Here is a 12008-nt window from a genome sequence, read left to right as displayed (position 1 = left end):
AATAAGTTTATTGGTTGATAGATCCATTTAGAATGGATTAGACAAGAAACGATGGTTACTTAACGTGAATTAAATACAGCAATGTGCTATAACTAAGACAACTAAATAGTCAATTCATAACTTACAACTATTGTAATAGTTTACAACTCATAACAATTCTGCAACTCAACTCTTGACTGCTCACAACTCGACTCCCCCCCACTCGACTGTCAACTCTCAACTCACGACTGCTCCACTCGACTCTCAACTCACGACTATCAACTCACAACTCGACTCTTAACTCTCGACTACTCAGTTCCTCACACCTCCACTCACAACTCACGACTCTTCTACTCGACTCCTCACAACTCGACTGTCCAGTAAAACTGCCAGGCCCTTTTTGGCCTAATGGCACTTAGATCTTCCCGCAATATTGTTTATGATTCGCGAGACATATTTCATAGGCCATTTGTCCACGATGCTACATATATGTTACTTAGTTTCTGTATTTTAAACAGTTAATAAGCTTACGAAGAAGTATAACTGATTTTGAAAAGTGAACTAACAAGTGAATAGATCTAAGAATAAAGTAAAAGTATACGTGAGATCTTCTACATAGATATTTACTATGTTAACAATTTATCAAGATATGTTGTGTATGTCAAATGATGTTGTTCAGTTTGGAAGATCAAATGTAAATGAGTCTGAGAATCGAGTGAAGATATAAGCGAGCTCAGCTATATCGGCTGCGTATATTTTAGTAAGTTAATTAAATAATTTAACAATTTAATTTCTATATGTTAAACGATGCGATTAATTTCGTGGAATTGAATAAAAATAAATGAAAATATCGAAATGGTATCAATTACGCTCACCGATTTATTTTATTTTTAGGAAATTTAACCATACCATCAAGAGATACATTTACTTTTGAAAACTAAAATAGTATCGAAATTTGGATAAATTTGTGACGGCATATGAGCGTAGAAAAAGTTAACGAAAATACGAGAAATAAGTACGTCACGCGGCCAGAAAAGTGCACTTTCCTCGTCGATTATAGGCAGAATTTAGTTAAGTACAAGTACAGAGATAGTGTATGTCGTAATCGTGATTGGCTCATGCTACTATTTGACTAACAATTCCACTATACGTCTCACTGTCCCAGAGAACATGTTCGTCCATTTTTATGGACCGGTGTATTACAAAAAGTTTAAATGTAACTGCAAGCAAATATACTAAAAACAGTAAGAATAGAATTAGCCCACAGAATATCAAGATAGATACATTTTCCAGACGTCTTTATCATCTTCTATCTTCAAAGCGTTGCCCGCTCGCCATAGTTGAACTCTTATTGCAGCCTCTCTCTGGCCAACCACCGATCCTCCGTAATGGAATATCGATTCTCCGTGTTTGGACGGTCAATTTTCCCGTCACGACACGATGAATTGCTCGCTAATGATAGCACGGGCTCGCCAAATAATATTCCTGCGATTGCAAAATCGTCCTCTCACGCGATATACTCCAAAAGCCAAGGGATTCTATGACGAGACGATGTGAATCAACGAATTTTTATTCACCAGACGATTACCAATAACCTAGACTCGAGTGACAAGTTACAGTGCTCATGTATTAGGTTGGCAACTAAGTGCATACTAAGTAAGCAATCACTTAGTTACTAACCCAATATATTGCAGACGAACTGTGCCACAATTTTTACTGCGAATATTTCACGTTTCAGTGAACCGTAACAACAACTATTCGTTTACAGTGAATATTTAGCAGCGCCTTAAAAAGTGAAATAATTTATACGCGAGGAAAGCTACTACATATATACGTATTTATGTGTTAGTGGACATATTTTTCATATACGAATAAACAGAAATATTCGCAAGAGAATCGCTAGCGAAATTGGCGTGTGTTTACGAAACGTGAAATTTTCGCTGTAAATATCGGGTTGGCAACTAAGTGATTGCGGATTTTGTCAATACCACCAACTGACAAAATCCTAAAGTTGCCAACCTAATAGACTTAATCTTCCTTTGCTTCCATTGCTTTTCCTCTAGCCATCTATAGGTTCGTTCCTATAATTCGCTCTCCTTTGGCAACGTCTTATAGCAGTTTTTTTCCTCTTCTTTGCTCTTTTTCTTCGCTTTGGAGAAGCAAATATTGGCTTGTTGGAAATGGGTGTTCGATGATCTTGGTGTTTTGATGGCGGGACGATGAATCATTGGGGCTTTGACGAAGGTGATTAGAAATATGATAGTTTGAGGAGGTAGGGGTGATGGTAATGTGGGGACGAGTGTGGTGGTCGTTACGATTGCAATTTCTTTTGTTATCTTTTTAACAAGAGACCGGTAACTAAGAGACTGGTCATTACAACCTAATATCAAAATCCGCAATCACTTAGTTGCCAAATATTTATTCTTCTCAGTTGAATTCGTCTGAATTCGTTTTTTATATACAAACACGTTTTAAATACAACTCTATGGGAATTCTACAGTGGAATTCATTTCGTTTTAACGAACAACCAATTTCAGGAGGATTCGATTATTTCTTCGTTAGCCATTGAACTATACATTGCGCTCATTTTCACCAGCCAGCTGCTTGCTACTCCACTGCACCGATAAAATAGAAATTTTTCAACAAAAGGCAACTGTAATATTAACAATGGTATTCAACAATAGTAACTACTTGCCGTATTTCCTTCGTTTTCTTGTTTTTCTCTTCTCTTAATCGTCTTTCTCTGTTTCTCTTAATCGCTTGTTTTCTATTCATTTGTCCGAGTATACCTAACCTAATATAATAAACGGCGAGACAGGAACATCCTTACGTTTCAATGGCGTACATATGTTCTGTCCAGAGTAAAAAAGAGGAACAAGTAGCGAAAAAAAGCGTAGCAAAACATAAGAAACTTTGGTGCATAAAGCGAAGCACGATCGTGAAGCTCACGTTGAAGAAAAAAAAAAAGAAAAAAAAAGAAAAAAGAGAAAAAAATCGCTTCTTCCGGGCTTTTCTTAATTAACTTTCAAGCTCTTTGCCCAAGCTTACCTTCATTAACTCGAAAAAAAACCCTTTCCTCATCTTTACAAATTTTCAGCCCCATTTCAACTCGACCTCTTTTATTCGCTCTATTTACGCGCCGCGTTTCCTCTGTGTTCCACGAGGACCGTAAGTCTCCCCTTGTCGTCCTTTCTTTCTCTCCCTATCTTTTCTTCTTCTCCTCCTCCTTCTTCTTCTTCTTTCTCGTTTTTTATTAGACTTGCAAACGAAAGAACCCGGAGCGCAGTCTGCAGAAAGGTGTTGGCAATTGGCGCGCGGAGACAGCGCGTTAAAGTGAGCACCAAGTTGAAAATGGAGAAGAAATAAGACTAAATGGAGAGGAATCGGTATCGGTAGGTCTCTGTTGCGTCTTTTCACTTCCTTCTTCTTCCTCCATTTTTATTACACTTGCAGACGAAATAACACGAGAGCGTATTCGAATCGGAGCTACCTGCAAGAAGAAATAAGTAAAGAGAAGTGGACATTTGCGTGGAAAGTTGTAGGAAAGCTATTGAAATCGCGATGTTCCGAGCGGTTCCTTCACAGGGATCAACTTTTTCATCGTATTTCGCGCGAACGAAGCTGGAAAGTTTACCGGCTCGATAAATTGTCAGCGTCAGCTGTACCTGGCATCGAAACACGAACAACTTCACTGCGTCTACGAAACTAGATCGCGCGATTAAATCCTTCCATTCATTGGTTTTTCCACTAACTTCCGCTCTCGTCCGCTTCCTTCCATCAGTTATGCCAACTTTCACCATATTACGGTTCGCGCCTCTTTTCATCTGATATTTCCCTAACATCGAAGTGACTTCAAGCGCACGGCTTTCTTTCATCAGACAGCAATCAGAAATTTCGTATCGTTTACTTTTAACGATGATACCAGATCGACAAAATTTATAGAATTACTTGAGAATTTTGCGGATTCTCATTAATGGTTCATTCAATATGCAGGTTCAATTGCATTGAATGATTGATGTATTTTTAGTGAAAAAGAGTACATGGATCTTTTTATTCTTATATTAATTTACTAAAAGCAAAAGTACATAAAAGTATTAGGTTGGCAACTATGTGATTGCGAAGTTTGTCACTAGGTGGTAATAAGGGTTAGAAGTAAATTAGGGTTAGAAGTTTCATTCGCCTAATGATGTTGATAGAGTACCAACTTTGGACTGTATTTAAGGCATAATTAGTCGCGTGACAAATATCATATAACTGAGATATTTTAAACATATACAAGTTTCTTCTTTTCTGCTACTTTCTACGTATTGAGATTAGGTTGAGGTTAGGTGATCTGAAAATAAGTGACTGCGTGATAAGTGACACTTAGTTGCCAACTCAATAGTCCAATTGAACCTGACTAGAAAACCATTCAGGATCACGAGATTTATTTTTGCTATAAATATCATGCACCTACTATATCGAAATTGTATTGGAATTATATTAAACATATGAAAATCCTACCAAACTTAAATGCGTGTTTTCAATTCTTAATACCGTAAACTGTAAATCTATAAGTATAGACAACCACGGAATAAGAAACCAATGAGAAAATTATCAACAGCAGTAATAATCGAGAATAATGGAAAAATCAAATGAAACCAAACAGAAGCTTCGTTTAATCCAGCATCGCTTATTCGACATCGTTCAACATGGGAAGATAAACTCGTAGAATAACAAAGGCATAGCGAAGATGATCAAGTTACACAGAAGTCAAGTCGGTAAACAATATCGCCCATACTAATCATGTGATGTTTGGGAGATAAAACCATCGAAAGGAAACAAAAGAAAGATTCAGCCAGTTGAATCAATCTGCAATGAACAAAATAAATATCGCGAAACCTTCCATTATTGTCAGACACAACAACATTGCAAAACGCAAACCATTGAATAAATATAAACAAATGAACGACGAGTCACGGCGGGGAGCGGCTGTCGTAATTCGATTCCAGGGGACTTAAACAAAAATTTCTGAAGCTGGTACGCCAGGAAGAAACGCGACGACCTATATACGTACGTCAAGGAACGCAATCTAACGTCGAGGAAATATAAAAGCTGGCTCGGGTTGGTGCGCGCCACGCTTTTCTGCTTCGGCTGATTCCAGAGTTACCTTTGGAAAAATTGGAGAAAATTGGGTAAAATTAGAGATTCGTTCTCCCTCTCTCTCCCCCTTTCTCTCTCGCTCTCTCTCTCTCTCCCTCTCTCTCCCTCTCTTCCTCCCTCCCTCTCTCTCTCTCCCTCTCCCTCTCTCTCTCTCTCCCTCTTTCTCTCTCTCTCTCCCTCTCCCTCTCCCTCTCTCTCTCTATCTCTCTCTCTCTCTCTCTCCCTCTTTCTCTCTCTCTCTCCCTCTCCCTCTCCCTCTCACTCTCTCTCTCTATCTCTCTCTCTCTTCCTACGGACGAATAAAAGGAGAAAGAGATTGGGAAGGAAGATAAGGGTGCTGAACGGGCGATTTTAAAATGTGTTTGAGGGGGAACTATGAGGTTTGATGTTGAGAAACAGATTGCAGGGTAAGGAAAACGTCTCGTTTTCGGTTTAATTTGACGTTTAAAAGAGGATGAAATGAGGTTAGGTTTTTTCCAAGTATTTGATTTGGAAGTTGCAAAGCTTTTGGATATTTCCGTTAAAGTCATTTGCAAGCTGCGTAAGCTTCATTTAACCCTTCCCGTCCCGAACGTACTTTAAAGTGCTATTGGGTATTTATTGATATATAATATATATATGTATAATATTAATTATATGTAATATCGATGGAATACTTGTGAAAGTTTATTTACGCTATTTCATATTAAAAAGGTAATTTTCAAATGGAATTTATTCCATGGAATTCATTCCATTCATATGGATTATTATTAAGCAACTAAGTGATTATGGATTTTGTCATTAGGTGGTATTGACAAAATTCGCAATCACTCAGTTGCCAACCCAATACTTTTATCAAAATGTTGTCACGAATATGCATATATTACTCTAATTACTTAACAATTTCTATAAAATTCTAATGTATGTGCGTTTATATTTGAATGAATATATTCATGATCAATAAATATAGTTACACTCAACATATATGCATTGTTCAAACTACAACATATGATTAGAACATATAATATGTAATTTATGACATAAAGGAGTGGAAAGAGTTTACGGACAAACATAATACAAAATTCGTTCTTCACTTATGCACATTTTGTACATATGTTTTACAATATCCAAGCGATATCAAGTGGAATATAGAAGGCGAATTAAAAGGCAGGAAATATGAAAAAGAATTTTCATAATAATTCCTATAAAGCATAAACGATATGGAAATAACTTCCAACTGAAAATTGCCTTTTTGATATGACATAGCGTAAATAAATTTTCACAAGTATTCCATCGATATTGCATATAATTAATATTATATATATATATATATTATATATCGATAAATATGTTGTCAATATTAATAATATCAGACGGTACTTTAGTTTTCAGTCGATAAAATTTATCTGAGCAGCCTCAAGCAATTTCTTTTCATCGCCACTTCCACTCTATAATAATATTTAGAAACATTATATAATATCATTAAACGCGTGTAATCTATTCAAAATGCCTGCAGAGTTAGAAACTTTAAAAAAAAGCACTGTTAACACATTGTTGACCGGAAATTTTACTGAGAATTTATCTCATGTCACCGGCTATTATTTTGTAATTGGATATGCAAGTTAAACAATATAAATAAACTTTAATAATTTTTATCTATTATTCAACTTTTAATATTTCTTTTTCCTATGTTAGACAGTGTAACAATCACCTACGTGTAATGGTACCAACAGCTTCTGCAAATATATCTAGTTTCTGCACGCTCTAGTTGGATTTGTTTTCTGCTAGTGACTATTTTTTCTAACACGTGGTCTCTTATTTGTCCGGAAAGCCTGAAGGGTGCATCATTATAATAAGGAGCTGTTTTAGAAATTCGAGAAGTGTCAGTTAACCTTTCTCCAGCTACTTCTAGTAGAAATTTGTTGTATCTTGTTTTATTTTCTGGCAGATAGGTACAGTACATTTTATATGCATCGAGCAAGGTGCAGTTTATCAGAAAAGATGCTAATTTTCTGGACCACTTTAAGGTTTTTGTAAAATACTGCTGTTTGCCAAATACTGATCTGCATGATCTACCTCTTTCATGTGCTTATTGTATTGTAATATGCACGTAGGTTTAATGATATTTTGGTGGGCTAATACCATATTCACTATCTTCTGATACAGTATCATTTTCCAAGTCACCACAATTTGATTCACAATCACTCAGACAATCAGATAAAACATCCGCGTATAATTCATAGAAAGATTCTTCATTGGTACGTTCCGTCATCGTTAACATTTTTATTACAACAAAGAACGCAACTTGACTGGTCTTATAAGCGAAAGACACAGCTTGAGCTATGCTGACCAACAATTGCACTGTATCATCTCCAATAGCGCAAGGTCGGCAACGTTTGGTCATGAAAACACGAGTTAACTCGTGACTGGCCAACAATGTGTTAAGCACTGTTTTCTGTTAAAAACTAACAGAAAATCATACGTTAGAAAATCCTAAACTAAAGGAAGCCAATATATAAGCCACCCGTGGAGAAATCTGCTCGCCTCTATATCACACAGTTGCCAAGAAAACGCCATTCTTTAAAACACAAAAATCTTCATTCTTAACAGATAAATTTCCTTTTCTCAATCTGTTCCAATCGGTCGGGCTCCAAATCGTCTAAAAAATGTACATTTGATTAAACGTCCCATTTCGATTACGTGTCATGCAAACTCGAGAAATTTGTCTTGCAAGCAACTCACCAGTCAGCAATTGCGAGATTCTACGGTGGCTCGGGGTTGGCTGTTCCCACAAGAGGCGATGAAGTGGCGTTGCTCGCGACAAACAATGTACTCTGTGAGCCGCATCGTTTAATAAAAATCGCTCGAACAGCACGGATTCCTCGACGACACAAAGACACTCAAGGAGAAGTAGTGGAGAACCGGTTACACCAATGTAACCGAGAAACTGTGCGATCAGCAGCGACGCCAATTCCCTTCCGTCGCGTTTCTCCACTAAACGACCTGTTAACGCACAAGCAATGTTATAAAAAAACAAAACAGGAGAAGAAAACAAAGGAATATGAGAATAATGGAATTTTATCGAGCGAATGAAGAATGTTTGGGAATAGAACAATAGAAGCGTGAACACTTGTTTTAAAGAAAAAATATGTACAATAGAAGTCTATTTACAGTGAGAGTCAAAAACGAGTACACAACACCTTGAATGCATGAAATGCATACAAAAACAATAATGGCAATACGAATAATGAAATTAAAGGAAATTTTCTGATAATGGAACAATTATTTTCCTGGTGTTCATCTTCTTGTATGTATTTCCAAAGGGGACATAAATATTAATAACAGCAATACAAATAATGAAATTAAATATGAGTCGATACAAGATTTATGGATTCTAAATTTTCTTAACTACTAAATCACGTTTTAGTAGATTTAATCCCATAAAATTACATTTCTTTTGTGCCTCCTACCATCTTTATTTTTCTTTTTTGGATATTAAGTACTTTAAAATATTCAGGCATATCATCATTGCTATTATTTATATTCACGTTTCAATTCATTATTAGAAGCCTACGTAACATTAACGTCATCTGAAGGAGACGTCCACTGAAGAAGATTCATCACATTTGTTACGCCATGAGGCTTAGTGTAGATCGTATTTCTAACCGTCGCTCGCGGTCCTACAGCGTCGCAGACGGATCGTCTTATCTGCCTGACGAAAAAACATACAATGTATCGACGAGCGCATAGTCGTCACCAAGCAGCGAGTTCTAGAAACGTCGATTTCGGTCCGTTATTTCATGCACACAAAGAAGGTGGCATACGTGATCATAGGCGCGAAAGATGGCGTGATCCGAGCGTAGTGGGGGTAGTCTCTCCGAGAAGACAAAGAATTGATCTAAGGGCAGTCAGTCTCATTTGAAGATTCAAACGACATACATCGAGAGGTCTGACGATTGAAAATAAAGTCGCTTAGTCTAACGAATTCATTGAGAGATATCGTAAAGTTGGGTCGAATTTCTGTAACGCATTAACTGTATTCATCGCTAAATAATTTGTGACGCTTTTATTATTATACAATTTATTGTTGAATATACACGCTATATTAACCTGTTAACACAGTGTTAAATTCATTGAACCACCTCTGTTATCCTAACCGAAACAGGGGAACGACTAATTCGCGGCGTCGATTATACGAATCGTAGCGAGAATTTACGCCTCTCGCTGACGCGTTTTCCTTGCGACCGCGTCTCTCCGTGAACGGTCGTAATAACATTAAAAGCGTTCTATCGTGTCGACGTTATCACGAACAAATTCTGGTATTGTATGGAAAAGGAGTTCCTTCTAAGTCTGTCGTAATATAATAAATATGGTGTCCTCGATCTTTCTAGTATCACATGTAACAGCTAGTCCTTTTAGCTGTATCGTCTTTTCGCTGGCAGTTTCGTTGATTGTTAACAAACATTCTTGCAGAAGATTCAGTTTTTTTACAGGTAAAAAGTGCCCAAATAGTGGAACGTTAGGATAATCGAGGTTCTACTCTGCATATATGTACTAGATAAATTAAAAATTAATTGAAAAGTCATAAAATAGGAATATAAATCAATAGTAAAAAATATAAGTATTATAAGAATGTTTGTGACGTGTATACTCACTCGTTGGCTCTCACTGTGTGCGAACTTATCAAGGAATGATCAATTCACGTAATTAGAATTGATACAATAGGAATGCTGCTGTATCTTCTCCACTACTTACAATTTACATAATAGAAGTATAGATTCAGTTAAGTAGATTCATTCGTCAGAAGCTTATCAACTTAAGTGAATACCAAAAGTCATACATAATGTTAATAGACTGTTGAAGAAACACGAGTAACGAAGATCCGCAAGTTCTAGTAGAAGTGAATCCATGGCTCTATTAGGAAACGTTACAGTTTCAACAGCATATATTTCGATTAATGAAATCTTGTTTGAATAAACTGATCAAGCTTGCTGGAATAAAAAGTAAAAATACAATATACATATAGTTTGTACCATTTCACTTAATATTAACCTAACCCCAACCTAACCTCAACACTTTACGAGTAAAGTACTTTCGTTTGATATTTCTTTCTTCCATTTAACGTTTCACGAATAAAATCTGTCCTAGTCGCCAACGTTGCTACGGAAACGTAATCGGAGAAAGAAACGGCATAAGATTAAATTTGCAAACACAAGAAGCAAATTAAAGTTTGAAAGATTTTCGTGTAAGTGGCTGATTCACGGACGAATCGTCCGAGCAAATGGGAAATTCGGCTAATTCTCGTAGCCGCGACAACGTGGATGGGGAAGAAAACAGAATAGCGAAAAGGCTGACCTATTTGGCGGCCGAGTAGAATAGCCGAAGGGGATGGAGAGACGCGAGTAGAATGGCGAGAAAAAGGGCAAACCGCGTGTACCGAATACGCGGCTGCCTTTTGTTGTCTGGGCCTGGCCACCGGCGTAATTAAAATTCTACAAGCTCCACCCGGAAGTTTGGACCATCTCCAAAATGCTGGAACCACGTTACGGCCGGATCGATGCCGGCGGCGAGTCTTGGCTCTGACATTGCCGGGCCATAGATAAACAGAGCAACGATCGACAATGAGCAAGTTCTCTATTACAAAGAAAATCAGGGTTGATCGTTTGCTAAGTCTGTCTACGACGAGGATCACTGACGGACGGGACGTAAACTTCGCGTGTTTCCGTTTTACGATATCAACTGTCAGCTTAGGCTATGGCTACACGTGCACGAGTATTCGGACGAATTGACGCTCTGACGAAGACAATATCTGAAGACTGTGTCACAGAGCCATAAATTAGCGATAGAAAAACCAAAGGGATCTAACGAACATCCTGCAGAGCATCGAAACAACAACGTAGAGAGTGTTCCAATGTGAGAAAACAGTAACAGCATGGCCATCTCTGAACTGGGCCCCAGCGACACCCCCTCCATAGGAGCCAAACCCATAGTATATAAACTTTCCTAAAATCAGCTCTCATTATTCTCTGTTCTAACACTCTGAACCGTTACTCTGTTGGATTCGTACAATAAATTTTACTACTATATCTAAAGTTCAATTCCTTACCTTATTTGTAAAACGTTCAAACTGCGACGCAAGGAGATCACCGGTGATTTGTCAATTTCGTGATTTCTTGTGTTTCCTACGTGCAACTGCAACGTGTTTGCTATACTTTCATAGAAATCAATACCATTAAAGTAAAAAAAATATTTATATACCATCTGCATTTATTATAACACTTACATGCTAATTAATTAGAGCGAAATATATCTCGCACAATTCGGTGTAATACTTTCATACGACTGCACTAATTTGCCACTATAAAAGTGAAATGTAGAATCTCTGATAAAGGGACGTTTCGTTGCAAGATAAGGCTATGCGTCGATAATTTCTGTAACCACTGTATCTGAATATATTGACGTTTTTATCGAGTACGTCGAAACGTCAATTCGTCCGAATATGCGTGCATTGGTTTTATTGTACTGTAAAATTCGAAACTCTTGTTGAGAGTTGTGGACCCTAATCGAAATAAATGTATAGCAATACTTACATTGCACTTAGAATTGATATCAAAATAGTTTCAGATTTATTTAATATGTGATTTACAAGATATTCGTAGATACACATTGCACGCGTCTAAGCACGCTCTTTATCCCGCCATCTTTTTCATCACCATGCGTACGCAACAGTTGCATTTTTCTGTTTTACCATACGCTGCGCACGCACATACTCCACACACTCATACTCATATATGTGTGTCACTATTACGCGACTAATCTAGTGTAACACACAAAATTACACATATCTCAATAGCTCTATTCCTGATAATTTATCGAGTTGGCGGAAAAATTGGGTTTTCATCGCGTTA

At 37.3% G+C, this 12008-nt stretch overlaps 1 protein-coding gene and 3 long non-coding RNA genes across 8 annotated transcripts in view; 1 reads left to right on the top strand and 3 right to left on the bottom strand.

Annotated features, from left to right (window-relative positions):
* Btk29a (tyrosine-protein kinase Btk29A) overlaps nt 1-12008 on the top strand; it is a 351109-nt gene that overhangs the window by 224419 nt on the left and 114682 nt on the right. The gene's annotated exons all lie outside the window — the stretch shown is intronic.
* On the bottom strand, nt 347-1665 carry LOC139996974 (uncharacterized). Its single transcript, XR_011802469.1, has 2 exons — nt 607-1665; nt 347-460 (listed from the first exon to the last, which is right to left on the bottom strand). It is a non-coding gene; the product is annotated as an uncharacterized lncRNA (long non-coding RNA).
* LOC139996963 (uncharacterized) lies at nt 4390-6642 on the bottom strand. Its single transcript, XR_011802455.1, has 2 exons — nt 5415-6642; nt 4390-5206 (listed from the first exon to the last, which is right to left on the bottom strand). It is a non-coding gene; the product is annotated as an uncharacterized lncRNA (long non-coding RNA).
* On the bottom strand, nt 10944-11902 carry LOC139996962 (uncharacterized). The gene is made up of 3 exons (XR_011802454.1): nt 11691-11902; nt 11359-11622; nt 10944-11282 (listed from the first exon to the last, which is right to left on the bottom strand). It is a non-coding gene; the product is annotated as an uncharacterized lncRNA (long non-coding RNA).

This window comes from Bombus fervidus, chromosome 19 (assembly GCF_041682495.2).
Source record: "Bombus fervidus isolate BK054 chromosome 19, iyBomFerv1, whole genome shotgun sequence".
In the NCBI taxonomy this organism is placed as follows: domain Eukaryota; kingdom Metazoa; phylum Arthropoda; class Insecta; order Hymenoptera; family Apidae; genus Bombus; species Bombus fervidus.
This window is presented reverse-complemented; position numbering and strand designations above follow the sequence as displayed.